Source organism: Leopardus geoffroyi, chromosome C1, assembly GCF_018350155.1.
Source record: "Leopardus geoffroyi isolate Oge1 chromosome C1, O.geoffroyi_Oge1_pat1.0, whole genome shotgun sequence".
Classification (NCBI taxonomy): domain Eukaryota; kingdom Metazoa; phylum Chordata; class Mammalia; order Carnivora; family Felidae; genus Leopardus; species Leopardus geoffroyi.
Genome location: NC_059328.1, coordinates 20,755,812 through 20,779,538, shown reverse-complemented (window position 1 = coordinate 20,779,538; position 23,727 = coordinate 20,755,812). Strand labels below are relative to the sequence as shown.

General features: G+C 50.6%; 1 long non-coding RNA gene and 1 pseudogene across 1 annotated transcript; both read right to left on the bottom strand.

The window, feature by feature from the left end:
- Nucleotides 1-488: 488 nt before the first annotated feature.
- Nucleotides 489-5,256, bottom strand: LOC123597453. The gene is made up of 4 exons (XR_006712126.1): nucleotides 4,703-5,256; nucleotides 1,936-2,039; nucleotides 1,471-1,606; nucleotides 489-1,080 (listed from the first exon to the last, which is right to left on the bottom strand). It is a non-coding gene; the product is annotated as an uncharacterized LOC123597453 (long non-coding RNA).
- Nucleotides 5,257-15,830: 10,574 nt separating this feature from the next.
- On the bottom strand, nucleotides 15,831-17,428 carry LOC123597451 (annotated as a pseudogene).
- Nucleotides 17,429-23,727: the final 6,299 nt, after the last annotated feature.

The following is a 23,727-nucleotide window of genomic DNA, read 5'->3' as shown; positions in this document are numbered from 1 at the left end:
CCCCTTTCTCCCCTCAAGCCAACCGCAGCTCCCGGAACACCACCAGGTGGCTTTGTCTCTGGGCCTCAGCACACGCTGTTCTCTCTGCCTAGAATGTCCTTCTGAAGCTCGTAACCCAGCTCAGACATCCCCTCCTCTGGGATTCCTTCCCAGCAGAGCCTCCTGCCACAGCGTGAACACTCAGGCTCAATTTCACAGGGTGCCTGGGGAGGCAGAGCTCAGTCTGTTCTCAGTGGGAGAAGCTTCCAGCTACTTTTCTGACGAGGCAGAGATGGAGAAGCTGGATCTCCATTCTCTGAAGAAGCGCTAGGTGGAGAATATGGGCCAGACCTTTGCCTTGGGGAAGTGTGTGACAGCAGCTTTTCGAGGGACCTCGGCAAGGTCTCCTTCCCTCCAAGATAAAGTGGGATAAAGTGGACAGTTGGCATACGGAGGCTTTACACCCTCCGGGTGGGAAAGGAAGGCCAGACCAGACCTAGGGAGGAGATCTGAAGTTAGCGAGTCCTGTCCAGGGGAACCTGGGTGCCTGGACCCAGGTAGGGGGAGGCCAAAGAGGCCCTCGAAATCAAGTGGCAGTGAGGACAGAAGGGTCCCAGCCCTGGTTCTGGTTCATGAGTGGGCACACCAGCTGCCATGCCAGACTGGCCTCCCTGGGAGGTCCGCATCCCTGGGAAGCCGTCACATGCGAACCACGACATCTTGTCACAAAAGGGCCACATAGGCTGTCCTCAGGCCTCCCCCACCTCGCCCCACTTATAACCCAGAAACTCGTCTTCAATTAGCAATGTGCGTGGGTGGGCGGGGAAGAGGTCCCCTCCTGGCTGCTCCTGCCCCCAGATCTAACGCCATCTGGGCAGATGGCAATTGTCTGCCCCAGCTGGCTTTGCCCAGGCCCCGAGAAGCACTGCTCGTGGAAAAGGCACACAGGTAGTAGAGGCAGCAGCTGCTCCACACACACTCTCCGTGGTTTGTGTCCCAGAGCGAAAGCTGGGCTGGGTCCCCTGATACTTACCATAGGACCTCTGCAGAGTCCCGCCTCGGCTGGGGCCATCCACAGATGGGTAGACAGCGGACTTCTGCCTACAGAGGAAGGCGGGGTCTCAAGCATCACACTCTACTGAAGCCTGCACCCCAGTTTGTCTATAAGGTTGATATCCCAGAGACATGAATGTGTGTCCCTCAACACTTTCGGGGAGAGTGCTGTCTCTAATTTGTCTCCTCTCCCCAATGCCCGGGACAGGCCTCATATAGGTGCTAATAGATGTGGGTAGAATTGAACCTGAGGTCAGTCCTTCCATCTGCCTGTCTGTCCCATCACCCTCACCAGATCTCATGGGGAGGATGACTGGACCTCTTGTTCTTTCCCTTGGGGACCCTTGATAATACTCACTGTCACTCCCATGGAGGCCTGGGGATGAGAGGCCTGACCCCCTTTTAACACTGTGGTCTGAGTAAACACAGGCCCCTAACCTTTTACTCAGCATTTTCCGGCATAGATGAGGCTGGGGTTTTCACATAAAGCAGTGAAGCATAGTAGCTAGGAATTCCCTCTGGAGTCCTACAGACCTAACATGAGTTCCGTCACGTCGTGCGACTCAGTTTCCTCCTTTGCAAGATTAGAGCAGAAAGCAGAGAGGAAATAGCCAAATAACCAAGAACTAGATCATGTGACTTTGGGGTCAGGGTTTACTTTCTGGAACTCACAGACCCTGTTCTTCCTTTCTCCCAAGTGTTGGCGCCCTGCCCCCAGGAGCATACACACACACACACACACACACACACACACAATTATTCCCTTGGCATCTTATTGCCTTGAACAGCATCAAGGCCAGAGAGAGACAGCTCTGCCCCCAGGATTTCAGATTTGAGGCCTCAGCACTTCTCAGGCTGAATGACACTGAAAATTACCCATCTCTAAGGGGACACTCTTCTTACCACAAGATCCCATGGGTCTGTGCAGGATAACTCCTTGCTTTCATTCTGTGGGCATTTCCTGGGCACTCAGTCCGTATCAGGCGCTGTGCCAGCTGCTGAGAACACTGTGGTGAAAGAGACCCGGTTCCTACCTCCTTGGAGCCCACAGTGCACAAGCTAGGAGCCCCCCCCCCCAAAGTATCCATGGACTCCTTCTCCCTCCCTGTCACCACCTCCTTGCCCCTGTCTCCTTTCACCCATCCTGGCCCTTGTTAGCCATCATGGACCACAATCATCCTGTCTACAGCATGTGAGGCAGAATGATGAACACAAACCCGAATTCATTAATGGCAGCAAGTCAGGAGATGCTAATGCACTTTTAGACCCCTCCTTGGCAATGGCCTTCAGAGAGACAAAAAGCTGAGTCCCGGCCCGGCAACAGGGTGGGGGTGCCTCCGGCAGCTTACTTGCCCACTCTGAGTCTCAGCTTCCTTGCTTTTAAAATAAGGGGGCTCAGATATTATGATCTCTGAGGTCCTTCCTGGTCTAAAACTGCTGAGTCTGAAGCACATGCTTCGGAATCCTCTCGGTCCTGTCTGATCCAGGCCCTCTGAGAGTGGATTTTATTTTTAGAAGCTGCCAAAAGCCACCTTGTGGTGCCAACTTTGGTGACTAAGGTGGGTGATGGTGTCGAGGATGCCATGTTTGGTCACAAATGAGGGTGACTAGAAACCAGCAGGGCAGATCCTCACTCTGGGACCACACCCTGAGGCAAGTCCAAAAATAGATCCCATCTGTGTGGCTGACTTTATGGAAAACAACATTGAGGTCCTCTGTCCTCATCATTTCTCTCTGGGCCTCAGTGTCATAGTCTGTGAAATGGAGGAGGGGAGGAGTGAGACTCTCATCTGGACCTAGAATGTCTTCCCCAAGCGCTCAAGTTGGAGGTGTCTTTCTCTTTAATAAAATCCGTAGGGATTTCTTTTATTCGTTAAGGGCTTTCCTGGCCCGGTCGGTACCCTGGAAAGTCCCCTCACTCCCTCTAAGAGCCGACCTCCTACCATCCCATGGTGCTATGTGCGGCTATGGCCACCAGGTGGCAGTACAGTCCTACCCTGAATCTCTCTCTGCCTGCATCATCCCTGAGCCGCTCCCCAATTACCAAAAGCTCTCCCTGGGGCGGACGGCACCATGGATGCTGAAGACCAAAGTGAATCAGACCTTGCCCCTGCTTTACAGAAGGAGCTCCTGAAGCTCACGGGAATGGTCAGTCCTGAGGATCCCTGCAGGGCCTGCTTCTCCTCTCCCTTGCAGGCCCTTCGTCCTCCAAGGCTGGGATCTCCAAACTCCCGAGCACAGCATTCGGGACCCTCTACAGTCAGGTCTCACTCACCTCCAGGTCTACAGCCTGTGCTTCCAGACCTGGGCCACAGAGATTGAAAGGAAATGAAAAGAACAGTCTCCTTGACTGGGTAGCAGAGAATGATGCCAGGTACAGGGCATCTCTGGACTCAGCCTTGAAGGGGGCCTGGGCCAGCAAAGGGCCTGGGTCAGCGGTAGCTGGAGGGAGCTGAAGCAGAGGAGGCCTGTGGCTTCCTGTGAAGAACTAAAGAGCCACTTCCTTGAAGCAGATGGCTGTGGGGGAGGGGCAGAAGATAAGGGAGTGTGGGCTTCCTGGCTCAGGCAGAAAAAAATAGGGGCCCCAGAAAGGGTCCATGAAGAGGCCCAGAGCAGCCTTCTATTTCCCTTCCTTCTGAGGTCTCCGTGGAGCAAACAGTGCAGACAGGTAGGGTCACACCCTTATCATGTGCTATGAAGCCACTGAGAAGAGAGTCAAGTTAGGGGCAGGTTCATTTGTATAAGGCCAGTAAAGAAATGGAGGCTTGATTACTCCAAGAAGCAGGCCCAAGCACTCAGCCCCAAGTCCAAGAACCGAGCCCCAGAGCCCAGTCCCAGACCTCCAGATCCAAGGTTTTACATTTATAACTCATTTAATCCTGACAACAATCCTCTGGGGTGTTATTAGAATCCACATTTTATAAATGAAGAAATCAAGGCAGAGAGAGGTTAAATGACTTCCCTAAAATAAACAGCTAGCAAGTGGCAGGGGCAGGATTTGAATCTCGACAGTCTCTCTAGAACAGTACTTGGCACCCAGAGAAGACTGTATAAATAATTGTCCAATGAAGGTACTTAATCTTAATCTTCCTCGGTCCCACCCATCCGCCTGCACTCAATCCAGCAACCAGGCAGCCTGTAGATCCTATCTCCTAATTATTTCTTGAGTCTGTTCACGACTCTCCACCCACATGGCCCCCCTCTCATCATCTAGTTCAGGCCTAGAGGACACCTACAAGGTCTTCCTAATGGGTCTCCCAGTGTCCACTCTTGTCTATTATCCACACAGAGCAAGAAAGATCTTAAAACAAAGCGAGACAAAGTGACACCCCCCCCCCCCCCCCCGCCCCTTCCAGCTTTAAGCCCATCACACTTAAAATACAATTCTACTCCCTTACTCTGGCCTTCAAGGTCTGGAATCATCTGTTCCTCCAAAGCTCCAGAGTCTTATCTCACCTCACTTTCCCTCCCCCAACTCTTTTCCAGCCATGCTGGCCTCTTTTTCCTTTCCAGAACCCTCTAAGTGCCTGCCAACCTCAATGCCTTTCCACAAGCTCTTCCCTCTGCCTGGAACACTTTTGTTGCTTCAGGAGTCAGCTCAAACGTAACTTCTCCAGAGACCCGAGCCCCCAATCTAAATTAAACACTCCGTTATCCCAGCAGCCTGTACCTTATGTTCCTAGAATGGATCACGGTTGTAATAAAAGCATGATTGGTATAAGCATTTGTTACTGTCAGACTTCTTCACTAGCCTCCGAGCTCCGTGAACACAAGCACAAGGTTCCTCGTTATTTATCACCAGCACCCAGCTCAGCTCCTGGCACCCAGGAGGTGCCCAGTAGCTATGGTTGAGTGGATGGTCCAGATGGATGGACAGACGGATGGATGGGTGGTGGAAGAGCGATTCAGGGAATAAGCACATTTTAAAATTAGGAAACTGTTTACCCTGACTGTATTTTTCAAGGCAGGTATAATGTGTGCGATTCACATGGCGGTTATTTTCACCCTTCGAGAGCCCACAACCACTGCCCTCTCCCAAGACCTTTCCCAGGTAAGGCCACCGGGCGGGGCTTCCTGGGCGGCTGCGTGACGTCATAGGGGAGGCGTGCCCGGAGTACGCTTCTGCTTCCTGATTGGTTGGCGCGGGGCGGCGGCAGCCACACTCTGCGCCGCTGCCGTCGGGAGTAGCTGCGCTGGGAGCGCAGGAAGGCGGAGGAGTGAGCCGGGGCGTCCCCGTAGACGGCCACCAGGCCGCGTCGCAGCAGCGGCGCCAGCTTCAGCGCGCCGGGGTACCCCGGGGTCCGTTCACGTCGCTCCGAGCGTTTGGCGAGGCTCGCGCCATTATGCGGGGAGAGGGGATCTGTGTCTAGACCGCTCCCCGCAGCGGGCGGGGCAGATAGTGTGGCCAAGCCTAGGGGCGCCCACCGGAGCGCAACTATTTCAGGCCTCAGACCTCCGAGAGGAAAGTCCCAGAAACACAGCCCCGCCGTCCTCTCACTCTCCTGGACACGCCCCCCCCCCCCCCCCCCCCCCCCGCCCTTAAACGCAGACCCGAAAGTGCTGCAGGACGAGGTTTCCAGCCCTAGCTCTGCGTGACCTGGCACAAGAGTCATGCCACCTGCACCTCAGTCTGCTCATCTGCAAAATGAAGCTGTACTGGCAGTCAGTGATGTGGTGTATGCGGTGCCTAGCACCGGACTGTCACGTACTAGGTGCTTTGCAGATACTAGCTTCCTTATCCCTGACCCTGACCTTGCCATAGATTTGCTCTGTGGTCTGAGCGATTTCATTGAACCTCCGTCTGGGGGGCCTCACTTCCGCATCTTGTGATGAGAGAATGTCCTTCCAGCCCCTGTGGTCTGAGAGCTAAGATTTACTGAGTCATTGAATCAGTGATGAGCTGAGACCAGACCTCACTCACCTCCAGGTGTCACTTTTCTATGTGGTTCCTCTGACAAATGAACTTCCTCATCCTCCTTGAGATGCCTCTGAGGTTGTGCCTAAGAGAGCTGGACTCCCCAGAGCTTCTGCGGGGTCTTAGGGGGTCTGCAGGGACCTTAAGGGGCATCCCAGACAACCTTCCTCAACGTTTCTACTGACTGGGGTTGGGTCACCACCACTACCCCCCTCCAATCACCATGTAAAACCCTTTGGGGACTGCCGATGGCCTTCAGGCAAGTCAGCAAGACCCACAAGGCCATACCTGGGTCTCTAGTCTCAGTCACACCTCCTCCCCCTCTCCCAGCCTGGCTGTAGTCAGACTGATCTCCTCTCAGCTGTCTTTCCTCTTCTCTGGGTGTTTGCACAGATGATTCCCTCTCTGCCCCATCTTCTTTCACCTGGCTCACTCCTCATTCATGTCCCTCATGGGACAGAGTGGATCCTGACCCCTAAGATGGGTCCCCTTTTAGATGAGGACTTGTGACTCCTGACATCATCCAGCTCAGCCACTGCCCTTCGCTTCCTACCTTCCTGTCATGCTAAACTTTCAGCTCCTTGAAAACGCAGGGCTCTCGCTTGCCTTCAGGCATTGCGCCTGCTGTTCTCTCAGACTAAACATGCTTCTCTTCCCTACTTTACTCATATTTGTCCTCCAGCTCTCAGAAGTCCTTGGCCAGCCCCTACCATACCAAGTACCCACTTTCTTGCCACTATCTAATGTCCATTGATGAGTGATTCCTTGCCCAGTGCTTGTCCAGTCTCTGCTTACATACCTCAGAGACAGGGAGCTCACGACGATTGAAGCAGCCTACTCCATCTGCCCAATAGAAGGCCTCCAATTCCTGCCCACCCCAACCATTGCTCAAGAGATTCCCTGGAACTGAGGCCCAGAGTGAACAAGTACTTTGAGATACTTGGTGAAGAGCCAGGGACGACCCAGCTGTCCTAAGGGCTCTTGCGGGCTCGCCTGGCCCTAATAGGGCACATAGGTATCAGCACTGGCCAGGTCCCACATAGTCTGGATCCATTTGTAGGCCTGGCACTTGAGATGCTGTCACAACTCATGTTCCCTTTCACCTAGGAGCAGTGGATCAGCCTCTGCTGGGGACAGGGACACCAGCACCCTGGTCTGGGGGGGGGGGATGGTCAGGAAGGAAGCACTTTCAGGTAGCATTGGACCCCTATTGCTTCGTTCAACTGCACGCCAGCCCTGTAAGGGAGAGATGCTGTCCTCAGTTTACAGATGCACAAACTGAGGTTTCTGGACAGATGCAATTTACTTAAAGTCACACAGTGAGATAGTGGCAAGGCCAAGATGTATTTCAAAGCCCAACCTCTTTCCTTCGTCCCTTAGTTTGGTGCCTCTCATCTACCTGCTGCGCTCTGAGGCCCATTCTGCTCAAAGCATCATGAAGTCCTGAAGGGCCCCATTCTCCTGTTCCCTACAGCTGGGTCCTACCCCCAGTGGGGCATCAGTAGCTGTGCCTGAGCAGCAGCTCGGGGCTGGCTGAATGCCAGGAGTCACCTCCTCCTTCTGCCCTTGGTCACCCCCAAAACTGCAGAGGAGCCCAGACCAAAATTAGGCAGTGGCCAAGGAGGTGTCTTCTAGATACCAAGCCCCAGAAACTGGGCTGAGCCACTTATTTGCTGTGTGACCTTGGGTGAATTCCTTTCCTTCTCGAAGCCTCAATTTATCATCTGTGAAGAGGACAAATTATCCCTTCCCAGGGCCTCAGTGTGCTAGAATTAAGGAAAGCTGCTCTCTCTCCCAGGCTACCTCACCCTTGAACCCTCTCACCTTGAGAAAGAGAGCCCCCCTCCAGGGTCCCTGTGGTGGCAAAACTCGAGCATAAACTGCACAAAGCCTGTCCTTGATGGGGGTCATAGATCCTGGGCTGGGTGGACACCAGCTTGGGAGGACTAGCTTTCCTGGCTTCTGTCCCCTTCAGCCTCCAACCCTGCTGGGGAGCTGGCTCCGTCATCACATCTGCTCCCTCCACTGTCTGTGGCCTTTGCAGAGCCATTCCCCAGGGGACTCTGCCTCTCCTGCCTCCTCCAATCTATCCTCCCTGCCTTCTTCCTCCCACAAATGTTTACCCATGCCTACTCAGTGCATAGATCACTGAATAAGCTCCGTGCCTGTCCTTGTAAAGCTCAGTTTAGTGGGGGAGACGGACAAGGAAATTGAGTTACAATCCACTCACCCATCCCAAATTCTATTGCCCCCCCCCCCCCCCCCCCGCTGCGGCCCTCACCTGTACAGTCTGTTCTCCACACAGCAGCCTGAGCCATCCTGTTAAAAGGGAGGTCAGAACATGTCACTATGCTGCTCAGTCCCCTCCCATAGCTCCCCATCTCAAAGGAAAAGCCAGCGTCCTTGCTGTGACCTGCAAGGCCTCTGCACGATCTACCTCATCGCCTCCCACTCTCCCCTCCGAGCTCCCCATTCCAGGGGCACTGGCTGCCTTGTTGTTTTTCAACATGCCAAGCATGCTCCTGGCTCAGGCCTTTGCATTTGTCCTTGGTCCTGCTGGGACTGTCTCCCCCCAGGTATCCCTGTGGCCCCCATCCCTTCGCGAAGGTGTATCCACCTCCCCGGGGGAGCCCTCCCTGGCTGCCCATCAAAATACTAGTCCCTACATGCCTTCTGTCCTTTTATCTGCTTTGTTGTTTTTCTTGGCACGACACGTGACATGTAAGTATTATTTTTTTTTAATGTTTGTTTGTTTGATTTTGAGAGAGAGAGAGAGAGTGGGAGGGAGACACAGAATCTGAAGCAGGCTCCAGGCTCCAAGCTGTCAGCACAGAACCCAATGCGGGGCTTGAACCCACGAACTGCCAGATCATGACCTGAGCCGAACTCGGGCACTTAACTGACTGAGTCGCCCGGGGAACCCTGACACATGAATACTGTTTATTGTCTGTTCCCCTATAGAGTATAAGTCCTATGAGATCTCCTGAGGTTCCCCACCCTCAGGGGAAAAAAAAGGGAAAAGAATACCAAGAAACTTTTCAGGGTGTGGGGGAAGAGGACACCACTAACTTAACTACTATAGGTAATATTTAAAGCGTCAGTAATTAAAACAATTTGATTTGGGTGCAGGAGGAGACAAGCAGACCAAGGGACTGAAGTAGACTGTCCAGAAATAGACTCAATGGACAGTTATTTAGTATTTGATACAGGCGGCATCTCAAAGTGGAGAATGGACGCTAGTAAACAGTGTTAGGACAACTAGGTAGCCAACTGGAAAAAAAAATTAGATCTGTATGTCACATTGAGTACCTCACTGAGGATAACTTCCAAAGGGATCAAAGATTTAAATGTTAAAAAAAAAAAAAAATCAAAACAAAACCATAAAAGCACTAGAGAAAGACACCGGAGAATCTATAATCTCATAGTGGGAAAAGTCTAATCGTGACTGAAACCCAAAAAGTCATAAAAAAGGATTGGTTAAAGTCAGCTACATAAAAATCAAAAACTTTCACAAGCTAAAACACAACAAAGCAAGTCATGAGACAAATGTCAAGCTAGAGGAAAATATTTGCAACTCGGATCATAGACAAAGGGTCATCTCTCTAATTGATAAAGCATTTTTGGAAATTCATTAAAAGGACAGGGGCATCTGGAGGACTCAGTCGGTTAAGCGTGGGACTTCTGCTCGGCTCGTGATCTTGCGGCCTGTGAGTTCGAGCCTCACGTCGGGCTCTGTGCTGACAGCTCAGAGTCTGGAGCCTGCTTCAGATTCTGTCTTCCTCTCTCTGCCCCTCCCCCACTCTAGCTCTGTCTTTCTCTGTCTCGCACAAATGAATAAATGTTAAAAAAAATAAATCAATAATAAAAAAATAATAAAAGGAGCCACAACCTAATAGAAACAGGCGTAGGATATGAATTGACAGTTCCCAGAAAAGCAAATAGAAATGGCTTCTCAACATGTGAAAAGAAGCTCAAACTCAGAAGAAATGAAAATCAGGGAAACCACAGTGGGATACCATTCCTTATCAGTCTGGCAAAAAATCTCAAAGTTTAGGGCTGCCTGGGTGGCTCACTCGGTTGAGCCTCTGAGTCTTGATTTCAGCTCAGGTCATGATCCCCAGGTCTTGGGATGGAGCCCAGCATTGGGCTTGGTGCTGAGTGCGAAGCCTGCTTAAGATTTTCCCTCTCCCTCCCTCTGCCCCTCTCTCCTGCTCTCTCTCTCTCTCTCTGTTAAAAAAAAAAAATCCCAAAGTTTAATAATCTAGTCTGTGGCTATTTCTGTAAGGAAACCACACTCTTGTATGTGCTGTCACAGAGTGCTCTCACGCACGTGAATATAAATCGGTACAGGCCCCCAAGAGGGCATTTTGGCAAATTCTATCAAAATTCTAAATGCATCCAGATGTCCTGATTCTGGGAATTTATCCTTCAGATGCGCTTGCACAAGTGAGAAATGAAGTTTGTATAACGTTTTTCACTGCAGCACTGTTGACAATAGCAAAAGACTCAAAATAACCCAATTGTCCATTGGTAAGGTGTTGGGTTAGGTAGAGGATAGTCCACCCGTTAAATGGAACACTATGCAACCATGAAAAAGAATGAGGGAGATCTGTGTGTCCTCATAGGGCAAGTTTGCAGGGGACATTAAGTTTAAAAAGCAAGGTATGTGGCACCTGGCTGGCTCACTGGGTAGAGCATGCAACTCTTGATCTCAGGGCTGTGAGTTCAAGCTTCACACTGGGTGTAGAACTTACTAAAAGAAAAAAATAATAAAAAGTGAAAAATAAAGAGCAAGGTACAGAGAAACATATGTGATATTCCACTGTCTGTAGAAAAAGAGTTTTAATATTTTCTTATGTCTCTATATTTGTGACCTTACTGAGTGGCAGCATAACCAGTGATTAAGAGCACAGACTCAGAAGCCAGACTGCCTTAGTTCAAATACACATTCCCGTGTTGTAGTGGGTTGAATAGCGTCCCGCCGAAATTCACATCCACCTGGAACATGTGAATGTGACCTCATTTGGAAATAGAGCCTTTGCGGATCAAGTTAAGGTCATACTTGATTAGGGTGGGCCCTACATCCATCATGACAGGTATCCTTATAAGGAGAGGAATATTTGGACCCAGAGACAGACACACAGTAGAAAATGCCGTGTGAAGACAGAGGCAGAGATTGGAGAGACGCATCTACAAACCAAGGATTAGAAGAAAGTACCTGAAGCTGGAAGAGAGGCATGGGACAAATGCTCCTGAGAGCCTCTAAAAACAATGAACCCTGCTGGCACCTCAATTTTGGATTTCTAGCCTCCAGAACTATGAAAGAACAAATTTCTGGGGGCTTCTGGGTGGCTCATTCAGTTGAGTGTCTGACTTTGGCTCAGGTCACGATCTCCCGGTTTGTGGGTTTGAGCCCCATGTTGGGCTCTGTGCTGACAGCTCAGAGCCTGGAACCTGCTTCAGATTCTGTGTCTCCCTGTCTCCCAGTCCCCCCGCCCCCCGGCTTGTGCACTCTCTCTCTCTCTTTCTCAAAAATACAATAAATAAATAAATAAATAAATAAATAAATAAATAATATATTTTTTTAAAAAAAGAAAAAATTTCTGTTGTTTGAAACCATCCGGTTCGTGGTAATTTGTTATGGTTATAGCAGCCCTAGAGAACTAATATGGTTACTTAAAAGCTGTGCAATTTGGGGCAATAATTTAGCCTCTCTATGCCCTAGTTTCCTCATCTGTAAAGTAGGGCTAACAGTACTTAGGTCATAGGGTTGAGTCATAAAGATTAAATGAGATTAAATCTTTTAAAGATAAGAATAAGGTCAGGGGCACCTGGGTGGCCCAGTTGGTTAAGCGTCCAACTTCGGCTCAGGTCATAAGCTCATGGTCTGTGAGTTCGAGCCCCACGTTGGGCTCTGTGCTGACAGCTCAGAGTCTGGAGCCTGTTTTGGATTCTGTGTCTCCCCATTTCTCTCTGCCCCTCCCCTGCTCATGCTCTGTCTCTCTTGCTCTCAAAAATAAATAAAACATTAAAAAAATAAAGATAAGAATAAGGTCTGACACATATAAATGTTAACACATAAATGTTAATTACATATATGCTTGTGTTTGTGTAAAGAAGTCTTAGAAGGACGATCAAGAAACTAATACGTGTGGTTGGTGGAAGGAAGGGAATAAAGGCATGAAGGGGAACAATACTTTGCATTTTGGGGGCTTTTTAATTTTTTTAGGGAGAGACCGAGAGTAAGGGGAGAGAGAGAGGGTAGAGGAAGAGAGAGGGAGAATCTCAAGCAGACTCCACACTCAGTGCAGAGCCTGACGCGGAGCTCAATCCCACGCCCCCAAGATCATGTCCTGAGCCAAAGAAATCAAGAGTCAGGCGCTCAACCGACTGAGCCACCCAGGCGCCTCATAATATATTTTACTCTTTTTCAACGTTTATTTATTTTTGGGACAGAGAGAGACAGAGCATGAACGGGGGAGGGGCAGAGAGAGAGGGAGACACAGAATCGGAAACAGGCTCCAGGCTCTGAGCCATCAGCCCAGAGCCTGACGCGGGGCTCGAACTCACGGACTGCGAGATCGTGACCTGGCTGAAGTCGGACGCTTAACCGACTGCGCCACCCAGGCGCCCCTATATTTTACTCTTTGAACCATATGAATGTATTATCTGTTTAGAAAATAAATTAAGGAGCGCCTGGCTGGCTCAGTCAGTAGAACATGTGATTCTTGATTGCGAGTGCAAGCCCCATGTTGGGCCTAGACCTTACTTTAAAAAATTAAATCAAAAATTATTTTGGGGGCATCTGGTTGGCTCAGTCAGTGGGGTGTGCCACTCTTGATCTTGGGGTTGTGAGTTTGAGCCCCATGCTGGGTGTAGAGATTTCTTAAAAATAAAATCTTTTAAAAGATTATTTTAGGGGCACCTGGGTGGCTCAGTCAGTTTAAACATCTGACTTTGGCTCAGGTCATAATCTTGCGGTTCAAGAGCTCAAGCCCCACGTCCGGCTCTGTGCTGACAGCTCAGAGCCTACAGCCCACTTCAGATTCTGTGTCTCCCTCTCTCTGCCCCTCTCCCACTCTCACTCTGTCTCTCAAAAATAAAGCATTAAAAATTATTTTAAAACACAAATCACATTACTCTCCTGCTTGAAAACCCTCCAATGGTTTCCTATCACATTTTTAACAAAGTCACATATCATGCTATGGCTGACCAGTGCACACCAGAGTGCAAGCATCTCTCTCCGTTCAGCTCTGGTTCGTGCCCCTCATTCACTCGGACAGGTGGCCTGCTGTTCCCAGAGCCTGCCAGGCCCACTCCCACCTCAGGGCCTTTGCACTGGCTGTTCCCTCACTTCATTCAGATCTCTGCTTCAAGTCGCCTCTGCGGAAGCCTTCTCTCACCTAAAAAAATAAAAAATAAAATCAAAAGCAGCCCTGACTCGCAAATGCCACCATGCACTGTCCCCTTCCCTGCTTTACCTTTCTTCAAAGTATATATCAGCCTCGATATTACATATGCGTTGATTGTCTCCTCCCCCTTCTAAGTTCCAAGACGGGAGAGACTGGGTCTGCCTTGTTCACAGCTCAGCCTGTGGAGCCACCCACAGGGACCACTGTGTCATTTTCTAACTCTAGTAAGGAATCCCAGATCTGCTCCCCTTCTCTGTCGGTAAGTCCCTTCTGCAATCTAGCTGAAATCACTCCTGCTACAATAAAGAATGAATTTCCTCTTAGTTCCCTGGGACCTCTGAGAGAGCAGCTGGGCGACGTTTTCCTCTACTCTTTGTTGGTTGTCAGAGATTTGGAGATGGGCCCTCATCATGGAATTTCCAGGTCAGGTTCTCAGGCAGAGGCACACTGGCCAGATGCTTGGCAGGAGAGATTGCTCCTTTATTCGGCTCAGAGGATCTCAGCGGGCCCTGCAGAACTGCCAGCTCCCTAGGACTGTGTCCATCAGGTGATGGGGGACCAGGCACAAGGTGTGGTGGACACAGTTGTGGCAGCTAATAAAGATGGATGAGGGGAGAGATGAACACTTGTGACCTTGACCTCCTTGCTCCCCCCTCCCCCTTCTTAATTCATCCATCCGTTTGTTCAGCCTTTCAGAGCAAAAGTCAAGAGCACCAGCTATGTGCCAGACACCCAGCTCTTATCTTCTCTAATGTCATTTTCCCTCTCTGTAAAATGGGTGCCCTCTTTCATGGTCATTGTGAAGATCTAAATGAGCTAATAATGCACAGAAGGCCCTTAGCATCACCCTTGGCTCCTTGTAAATACTCAATAAATAAACATGTCGTTTTTCAGTGTAACCAGCACTGAGAGATGCCAGCTCTGGGCCAGGCTCTCAAGGGTCCAGTGGAAAAGGCTGATATATAACATACACTTCAAGTAACTGAGTGCAGTGCTTAAGGGCAAGGCGGGGCTGGGAGCTTGTGGTCCATATGCCTTAATGTCTTCTCCCTTCCCTTGGACCTGGAGAACTTATAAATGGGGGTGACTTCTGCCGTTTTGCTTTGTCTCTTCCTTCAAACTCGGGGCTGGACCATGTCTCTTCCGTATGTTTCAAATGTTGGCGTTATCTACCGTTTACTCTGCACGGTAATACAATACAACAGGCACTTCACGTGCATTAATCTCAGTTCATCATCGAACACAGATTTTGTTAATACCCCCATTTTACAGATCAGGAGGCTGAGCCTTCAGGAGGTTAAGCAACTTGGTCAAGGTCATTCAGCCAATAGATGGCGAAATGAGGATTTGTCTAGCGGCCCACATCAGGGTTATGGAGAGAAGGCAGTGTTAGTTCGGGTAGACCCTGAGCCCAAACCCAGCTTTTTTACTCATTCACTAGCTGTATGACCCTGGGCAAGTCTCTGGAGCTCTCTGGCCTCAGTTTCCCTATCCCTATAAAAGGAAGAGCAACTCTAGGGGCACCCGGGTGGCTCAGTCTGTTACTTGACAGACTCTTGATTTCGGCTCAGGTCCTGATCTCACGGTTCGTGAGTTTGAGCCCCTTGTCAGGCCCTGCACTGACAGTGTAGAGCCTGCTTGGGCTTGTCTCTTTCTTTCTCTCTCTCTCTGCCCCTCCCCCGCTCGCTCTAAATAAATAAATAAATAAATAAATAAATAAATAAATAAAAACTTGGGGCACCTGGGTGACTCAGTTGGTTGAACCGACTGATTTCATCTCAGGTCGTGATCTCACGGTTGGTGGGTTTGAGCCCCACGTTGGGCTCGCTGCTGTCAGTGTGGAGCCCACTTCGGGTCTTCTGTCTCCCTCTCTCTCTTCCTGTCCCCCACTCACACTCTTACTCTCAAAAATATTTTTTTTTCCACCGCATTCATTGCTAATATAAAAAAAATGTTAAAAAGAAAAAAAAATTTCGTTCTCAGTTCCCCCGACGGCTCTCATCCTTCCCTTTTGGCCACACAACCCCTGACCCATTTCCTCGGGGCCAGTTCAAAACTCACTGCCGCTTTCACAGGAAACAACCAGTGCCAGGGATGCAGGGAAGAAGGTTAGACGAAGGCGACAGTACTGTCCAGGTTCCACCCAAAGGTAGGCCGGGTGGAGATTCACAGAATTCAGACGAAAGGGCTGGTGGCCTCACAATGACATAGTCTAGCTAAAGTGGGCTGGAGAGGAGATAGGGTTGCCCATCAGAAGCTTTAGAGGACATCTCATGGGCTTGTGTCAAACCCAGAGAAACCGACACCAGGATGGGGAGACCAGGGAGGCAGTCTTGCAGAAAGGTTCACAATTCTCCCACCGTTGGGAGGTGTGGAAAGTCTAGAGGGCACCGAGTCTCACTCGTTTGGGCAGAAAAACTTACTCTAGTGTCGGGAAGCCACAAAGATGCCACGGACACTGAGAGAGGCTGCGTACGAAGGGATGCACAGTTTCACAAAGCACAGTGATCACAGACCAGAGAGGTGGGGATCGTGCTACTGACGCAGAAACTACAAAATCCAAAAGCAGGGAGAATGGCCTTTCAGGAAGTAACTCTACACGGGTCATCCATACTTGACCCCAGATCAACCTGGTGAGTTTCACAGAGTAACTGGCAACTTTGAGGGTAAGGTTCGTCACATAAAAAGGACTTAAGCAGCCAGAAGGCAATGGTAGGAAACTGCTCCAGAGCTTTCTGGAATCGAGGGCAGTACAGGGGGCTGGGTGGGCAGGTGCACAAGAAATAGCACCAAAGAGGTTTCCTGTTCAGCAGTCCGCTGGTGAGGGGGAAGAGGATCCAGGAGGCAGTTGAGGGGAGCAAAGATGGGGTCCTGAAGGCGAGTCACTGGAGGCTGGATCAGAAGAAAGACGACACCCTGGGCCCCAGTGATGAAACACAACTCTGGACCCCAAATGGGGAGGTGGCGGATGGGGGTGGGTGTCACTGACTGAGGGTGGTGGGTGGAACAGCCTCCCGGTAGCCATCCCAGGGTCACAGGGAAATATATGGCCGCTAGGTCACAGAGGGCTCCTTCCAGCCCAGATGGGAAGGCACAGTCTCACAGAGGAGGTCCATTGACGCCTGGGTAGTAGAAGGCACAGAGGTCCTCATATCGACAGTGACCCTTTGTGGCAAAGTGTCAGGGCGGTTGGATTTGTCTTCCATAACTTGGGGGCCAGCCTTGGGTGGGCAGGTATTTTTGATAAGAGACCAACTTTTGAGCCTCCGAGGATTTCTCTGCTCTTTGTGAAAGCCTCCCCTGGAAGGACCCCCATGGCCTGGTCCAGGACAAGGAGGTCCAGTATTGGCCCCCCACCAACCACGACCATATGGGCCACATCTGGGGCCTAGGCCCCCCCGAATTGGGCATCTGCCCCGGGGAGGAAGTGGGAGACTCAGCAGTGGTGGAATCATTGGTCCCCTTGAGCCTGGAGGACCTCTGTGAAGAGAGTCTTCATTCCTTTCTGTCTGGCTCCTTTCGCACAACATCGTGTTTGTGAGATTCATCCTGGGTGCCTGTAGCAGGAGTTCGTTCATTTTTTTTTTTTTTTTTTTAATTTTTTTTTTTTTCAACCTTTATTTATTTTTGGGACAGAGAGAGACAGAGCATGAACGGGGGAGGGGCAGAGAGAGAGGGAGACACAGAATCGGAAACAGGCTCCAGGCTCTGAGCCATCAGCCCAGAGCCCGACGCGGGGCTCGAACTCACGGACCGCGAGATCGTGACCTGGCTGAAGTCGGACGCTTAACCGACTGCGCCACCCAGGCGCCCCGAGTTCGTTCATTTTCATTGCAGTGTAGTATCCCATCGCATGCACACGCAACAACTTATTTATCCATTCTACTGATGGTGGACATGTGGGTGGGGCTGACTTGGGGCCACCAGGCTTTCCATTGGCCATGGGGGGAGGGCCCAGAAGGCTGGGTGGTCCTATGGGACTCCCATCCTCCCCATCTCCAGTCTCTTCCTGCGGGGGCTGCTGCGGTGGCGGCGGCTGCTGCTGACTCTGCCTCTTTCCTTTCGGCATCGTGGTTGAGGCAATGGCTACAGCGGGATTTGGAGGGCAGTGAGGAAGGGCAAAACTAAATTTTAAAAAATGAAAAAAAAAAACACATAAAAATTTTTTAAAAAAGGAACAGAAACTCTATGCATGTAGAATGTCTAGAATAGGACCTGGCATACAGTAGGTGCTCAATAAAAGGTGATCCCTCTTCCCTTTCTTCTCTCCTTCCTCTGGCAGGGACTCCAGGCTTGGGCATATGCCAAGCCAGGCTGACCTAGCTGTCTCAGAGACAGTATTTGCATTCTTTCTTCCCATTCTGATAAGGCCTAGAGGACTGTTGGGAGCCCTCCACCTCCATCCCCCAATTCTCCATTCCCAGGGAGCCTCAGTCTGCTGGGGGGTGGGGAGGGGGGAGATAAGAGGATAGTCTTCAGTTTGATGGAGACACAGGGCATTCAGAGAAGCGAGATACCAGCCCCAGGCCTGACGTTGGGTGAGAAACCACAGCATTGTGCCACCTCATTGTACAGGGTGTGCGGCCGGGGTGTGGACACAAAAGGTAGAAATGTGGGTGCTCGGGTACGGAGGGTGTCTGGGGCTCTGTCCCATGTTAAGTGAGCTGGGGCCACTCGCCCTTTGGAAGGGGGAAGGTGTCATGTATAGCAGTTGGAGAAGTTGGCGTAGTCCAGCTGAGACTTGGTGAAGTGACAGCCCAGTAGGTAGCTGAAGCTGTACATAGTAGGACAAACAGGAATTGGCCCCTGAGGGCCTGAGGCCACCCAGAGTTGGCACACACTCTTCCACCCACCACCTACCGACACCCTCTCGAGCACCGAGCGCTCCTGGCCCCCTGAGGGCCTCAGATCTCACGGGCTGCAGGAGAGTAGGCTCCCCCACCCCAACAGGGTTCCCATACTCAGGAAATAAGTATGCCCTCCCCCATCAGTGCAGAAGGGACTGTGGCTAGACTGCACAGACCCCTGGAACCAGAGGGGTCTGTGTCCATCAATGCCCCCTACCTCAACTCTTGGGAGAGGGCTGCTGAAAAGGGGAAGAAAGTCCTGCCCAGAGGCAGAGGAATGGTCAAGTTGGCCTGACCCTTATCTGGAAGCCCCAGAGCTCAGGCAGGATTCTGCACTGGGACTGGCTTCTCTTTGGTGTCATTGACTTGGAGTCAACAGCGGACGTTGGCTCCCAGGGCCACGGTCACCAGCATAGCCCATACGTCAGGACTGCTGGTGGCTGAAATGGAGGTGATGACCTGCTGTGGGAGGAGGCAGGAGAGAGCACGAGCCTGGACTCCCAGGGACGCCCCTGGAATGCTTGGACTACAGACTCAGGGCTAAGGGGGCCCTCCGGACAACCTCAGGGTCACACACTGTCTCCACCACCATACTCGCTCACCTCTGAGACAATCTCGTTGCACCATGTAAAAGAGTCCGGCCCCCTCTGAAGTACCCCTGCTCCCTCAAATAATCGAGCTTCTCCCAGGAGACTTTAGCCTCCTCTGTAATATTCCAGCCTTCCTCTGAGATACTCCAAATCTTCTTCACTTTCCATAATCTTCTCACACCTTGTGAAATAACCCAGCCCTCAGTGAAGTCCTGTAACCCCCACTGTACCAGAGTCCATTATCTCTGAAGTACTCCAGACCCTGCTGTGAGGCTCCAGCTCAACTTTAAAATTTTTCAATGTTTATTTTTTATTTTTGAGAGAGAGAGAGAGAGAGAGAGAGACAGGCACAGCGTGTGAGCAGGGGAGGGGCGGAGAGAGAGGGAGACACAGAATCCGAAGCAGGCTCCAGGCTCTGAGCTGTCGGCACAGAATCCAACGCAGGGCTCAAACCCATGAGCCGTGAGATCATGACCTGAGCTGAAGTCGGGACGCTTAACCAACTGAGCCATCCAGGCACCCCAACTCCAGCTCAACTTTAAAATGTGTGCCCCAACTTTCATACCCCAGTCCCCCTGAAACATACCAACACGCCTAATACTCTGCACCTCACTTTAGTACTCTAGTCCTCCCTCCCGTTAGAGCTCTCCACCCCTAATGAAAATCTTGCTGCCCCTTCAGGAACACTCCAGGCCTACTCTGAAACCCAGCACCTCCATAATGCTCTGTCCTGCCCTCAGGGACAGTGGTAGTACTTGAGTCAGCTCCTGCTGGTTCTCACGTCCTCCGGGGCTTCAGACGTCTCCTGGACATCAGTGAAGTCCAACGTCAACACCTCTGGTGGGAGGAATCTGTGAGATGGCTCCACTGCCTTCCCTGTGGTGCTCCCAGCCAAGTACTTCCCTCCTCTAGAAACACTCCCCCCGCCCCAGGATAAGAGCCCCACTAACCGGAAACATGGTAGTCCTCACAGAAGTTGGGAGCGCCTAGGCCCTGGGGTGGCATACCCCTGACCTCCCACGTCAACTTGTCATGAGCCCCCTGGCTGGATCAGCCGCCCAGAGGCAGTCCCACAGTCTCAGACAGCCCCGTACTGTGCCAGTTTTCCCACTGTCCTGCTCTGGGACACCTGTCCTGTGGCTCCATGGATCTGTTGATAAATGGGCAGCTGAGCCAAGGCCAAGCTGTCTCTCTGTCCAAGGAGCATACTTCTGGGCCACCAAAGAGCAGAGTTGAGCCCCTGGACTGGGGGGGAGCATACCCACCCTGCTCTGTGTTTGTCCAAGTGCCACCCACCAGGTCGCCCTTATGTGACGGCGAGTATAGGCAGAGCCTGACAAGTCCCTGACCACAGATGGCTGCATGGGAGGGGATCTCAATTATGGGTTCTGTAAGCAGAAGGTACTAGGTTCCAAACCCAGCTCTTCTGTGTTACTTTTGCCAAATCGCTTTACTTCTCTGAGCTGCAGTGGCTTTACCCTTGCAGCAGAGAAAACCATTATTTTGCCCCTTCCCATTTTGCTTCAAGGCTCAAGCGAGATAGTGGTTATAGAATGAATCTTTCTTTTAACAAACGTTTGAGCGCCTACTATGTGCCGGACCTGCTTTAGACATAGAAAGTATTTATTATTTCTCCCTGCACCAATCACCTTATGAGAATGGAGGGACTAGGGTAAGGAGCGGTGGGAAAGCTTCTAAAACTGATCAGACCTCCCTCCCTGGCTCCTGATGGCTCTTTGTACATCTGGTAAAGGTGCTTTCAAAGCCATCATTTCTTTTACTCCACATCCTGGAAGATAGCTATTACTGTTCTGGTTTTATTGATGTAGAAACTAAAGCCTAGAATTGTTAAATCACTTGCCTAAGACAACACAGTTAGTAACTTGTGGGGCCTGAATGACCCACGCTGCCTTTGACAAGGAAGGAGGTCAGAGGATCACCACATACCCCACAGCCACCCCTGGCTCCTGTGCTGTGCAGAGATGAGTCGGGTCCCTTCCTGGGGTCCTGGCAGAGGGGCTTCAGCCAGTACCCTCCCTGTCCTCCAGGAGTCCCCAGTTATATACAGGCCAAGAGGACCAGACAGACTTCAAGCAAGACATCTGGAGATTGAACAGCCCTCATTGGACGTCTTGTCCCACCCTAACCTTGTACAGATCAGGAAACAGAAGGCCAGAGACAGGCACTTTCTCAAGGTCATACAGTGGGTCAGAGGTCCTGCCTCTTAACTAGGTGAAGACGTGCCTGCCCATAAAAGGCCAAGCATGTGAAACGCCCCCTACGGTGCAGACAAGAAATGCTCAAGGTTCAGAGAAGGGAGAAAATACCACCTGCCTAGAAGGCTGAGCCTGGGCAAAAAAAAAAAAAAAAGGAGAGAGGCCACCACATGGGGAGCACCATGGAGCAAAGGCTTGGTGGTGGGACTGGTTGTGCATCCCCATGGAGGCCCACCCCCTGCCCACATGTGGATTTCCTCCACCTGCTCACTCTGGCGTCTCCTGAGACCAACCATTCTGCTGCTGAGCTGTCCTGACCGTTGTCGTTCTTCCTCTGCTCTTGAGCTGAAACTCTGCCTGTCTGCCTGAGCTTCCACCCACCAGTCAGAGTTCTGCTTGCTGTCTGGGGCCCACAGAATGGGTGTCATCCCTGGCCCCAGAGCCATTGAGCGGGGGGCTCTATTAGAAGTTTCTCCTGTGGGCAGTCTCCTATTTATCTTTCAGAACCCACTCGGACACTCCCTCCTCTGTGAGGTCATCCCCGTCCCTCAAGCGAAAGTGATTCCTTCTTTCATTCCTGTTTGCCACCAGCGTCTATCAAGCACCTACTAGGTGCCAGGCACTTGCAAGGTGCTGGGTAGACTTAGAGACAAAACTCCTGCCCTACTGGAGCTGGAAATCTAGGAGAGAAAGAGAAAAACATATCAACCACTACTGGCTTTAGCGGGTTTTTCTCCAAAAATATCTAACCAAGGTTCACACACTATATTTGGTAGTGATGTCTCTTTGGTCTCTTTCAGTATAGAACAGTCACCCCCCCCATCCTGCCCCCCTTTTTTTTTAATGACAGCAACTTTTTAAAGTGACCAGTCCAGTGTTCTCATAGGATGTTTCACACTGTAGATGGGTTTGAAGTTCCCCTCATAACGCTGTTTACCTTAGTCCTCTAAGCTCTGTGTATCTTGTACCTGGAAGTCAGGTCGAGAGCAGGGATTGGCAAACTTTCTATAAAGCCAAGTAAATATTTTTGGCTTTGTAGATCATACAGCATCTGTTGCAACTATTCAACCCTCATTGTAATGTGAAAGCAGCCACGCACAATACGAAAGCCCCTGGAGCATGGCTGTGCTTCAATACAACTTTATTTATGGACACTGAAATTTGGATTTACCCTAATTATCATATGTCAAGCAGTATTATTCTCCCTTCGATTTTTCGAACCACTTAAAAATGCAAAAGTCATTCTCAGCTCAGGGGATGCACAAAAACAGGCAGAGGTCATATATGACCAATAGTTTGCTGACCCCTTGATTGCTTTTAGGTTAAGCTTCTGTAGCAAGAATTATTCACAGTGATGACGCATCCTTACTAGTCATCACCCAAGGAGTCACATGGTGCCAGCTTACTTTAGTTACGAGGTGTCTACCAGACTTCTCCATTAAAAAGGAGAAATCCCTTTTGCAAATAACAGATCGGCTGTGCCGTGCTCCTTCCCAGCACCGTGTTAACTGTCTGTTCCTTAAAACCTTTCACCGGGCATTTTTGGCATCTACAATGCACTGGATTGTGTCCCCCTTCCCCCCAGTTCACAGGTTGCAGCCTTAATCCCTGTATTTGACTGTATTTGAAGATAGGGCCCTTCTGGAAGTAATTAAAAGTTAAATGAGGTAATAAGGGTGGGGCTGGAATCCGAGCAGACACCAAAGAGTTCACCTTCCCTGTGTCCTGTGAGAATGTACCTGGAAGGTGGCTGTCTGCAAGCCAGGAAGAGAGCTCTCACCAGAAGCCAATCCCACCAGACCTTGATCTGGGACCTTCAGCCTACCAAACTGTGAGAGATAGGTTGTTGTTTGAGCCACCCTGCATTTTGTGACGACTGCCCAAGCTGACTCACACATCACTGATGATTCGTTTGCCTAAATTGATTATCTAATTGAGGCTGCAAAATGGGTTTTTTCTAGTTCTCACATCCCTTCTAGTGTATTAGTTGGCACTTTTTTCTTTAAAGAAAAGCTTTCCAAAAAAAAAAGAAAAAAAGAAAAAGAAAAGAAAAGCTTTCCCTCATCCGCTAGGAATGAACTGCAGATCCTCCTAAGAAAGCAGGATAAATGCTTAATTCTCTGAGGGAAGATATTTGTTTTGTTTTGTTTTTTTTCTTTTTAAATGGGAAATTCTAGAACCTACTTGTATGCTGCAAGGATAATTCCGTGCGGAGGGAGAGATAGATGATGCTTGAGAAGGGGTTACAGAAGGTGGGAGGTATACAAAAGGTGAGGGCATTTAGAGTACAAGTGAGGAGGGAAGAGGGGGGAAGGTGAAAGACAGAAGAAAGGGCGTGAACTGGTCCTCTGGGCAGATCTATAGGGCCAGCTTATTAGGAAGTGCACTGGATGGTTGCTGGGGCTGGCTCATGTCCTTTTGAGGCTGGGAGTTGTGACCCTGCCTGCATAGCAGGTGGTTGTCTCCTCTGTACCCAGAGAAGGTGGGTGGTTGGATTGCTGCAGGCTTGGAGACTTCTGGGCAAGTACACTGGAAGGGAAGGGAGGCAAAGCAGAGCACGGTCTTTGCCAACAAGGATATTGGGACTGACAACAGACACTATCTAGGCTGCTTGAAGGCAGCAGTGAGAACAGGAGGAGAGTGACGGCTAGATGGGAAACGGATGGCAGGTCTCAGTAGGCTTGCTGGACTTTGATTTTTGGTTTTGCTCGGAGT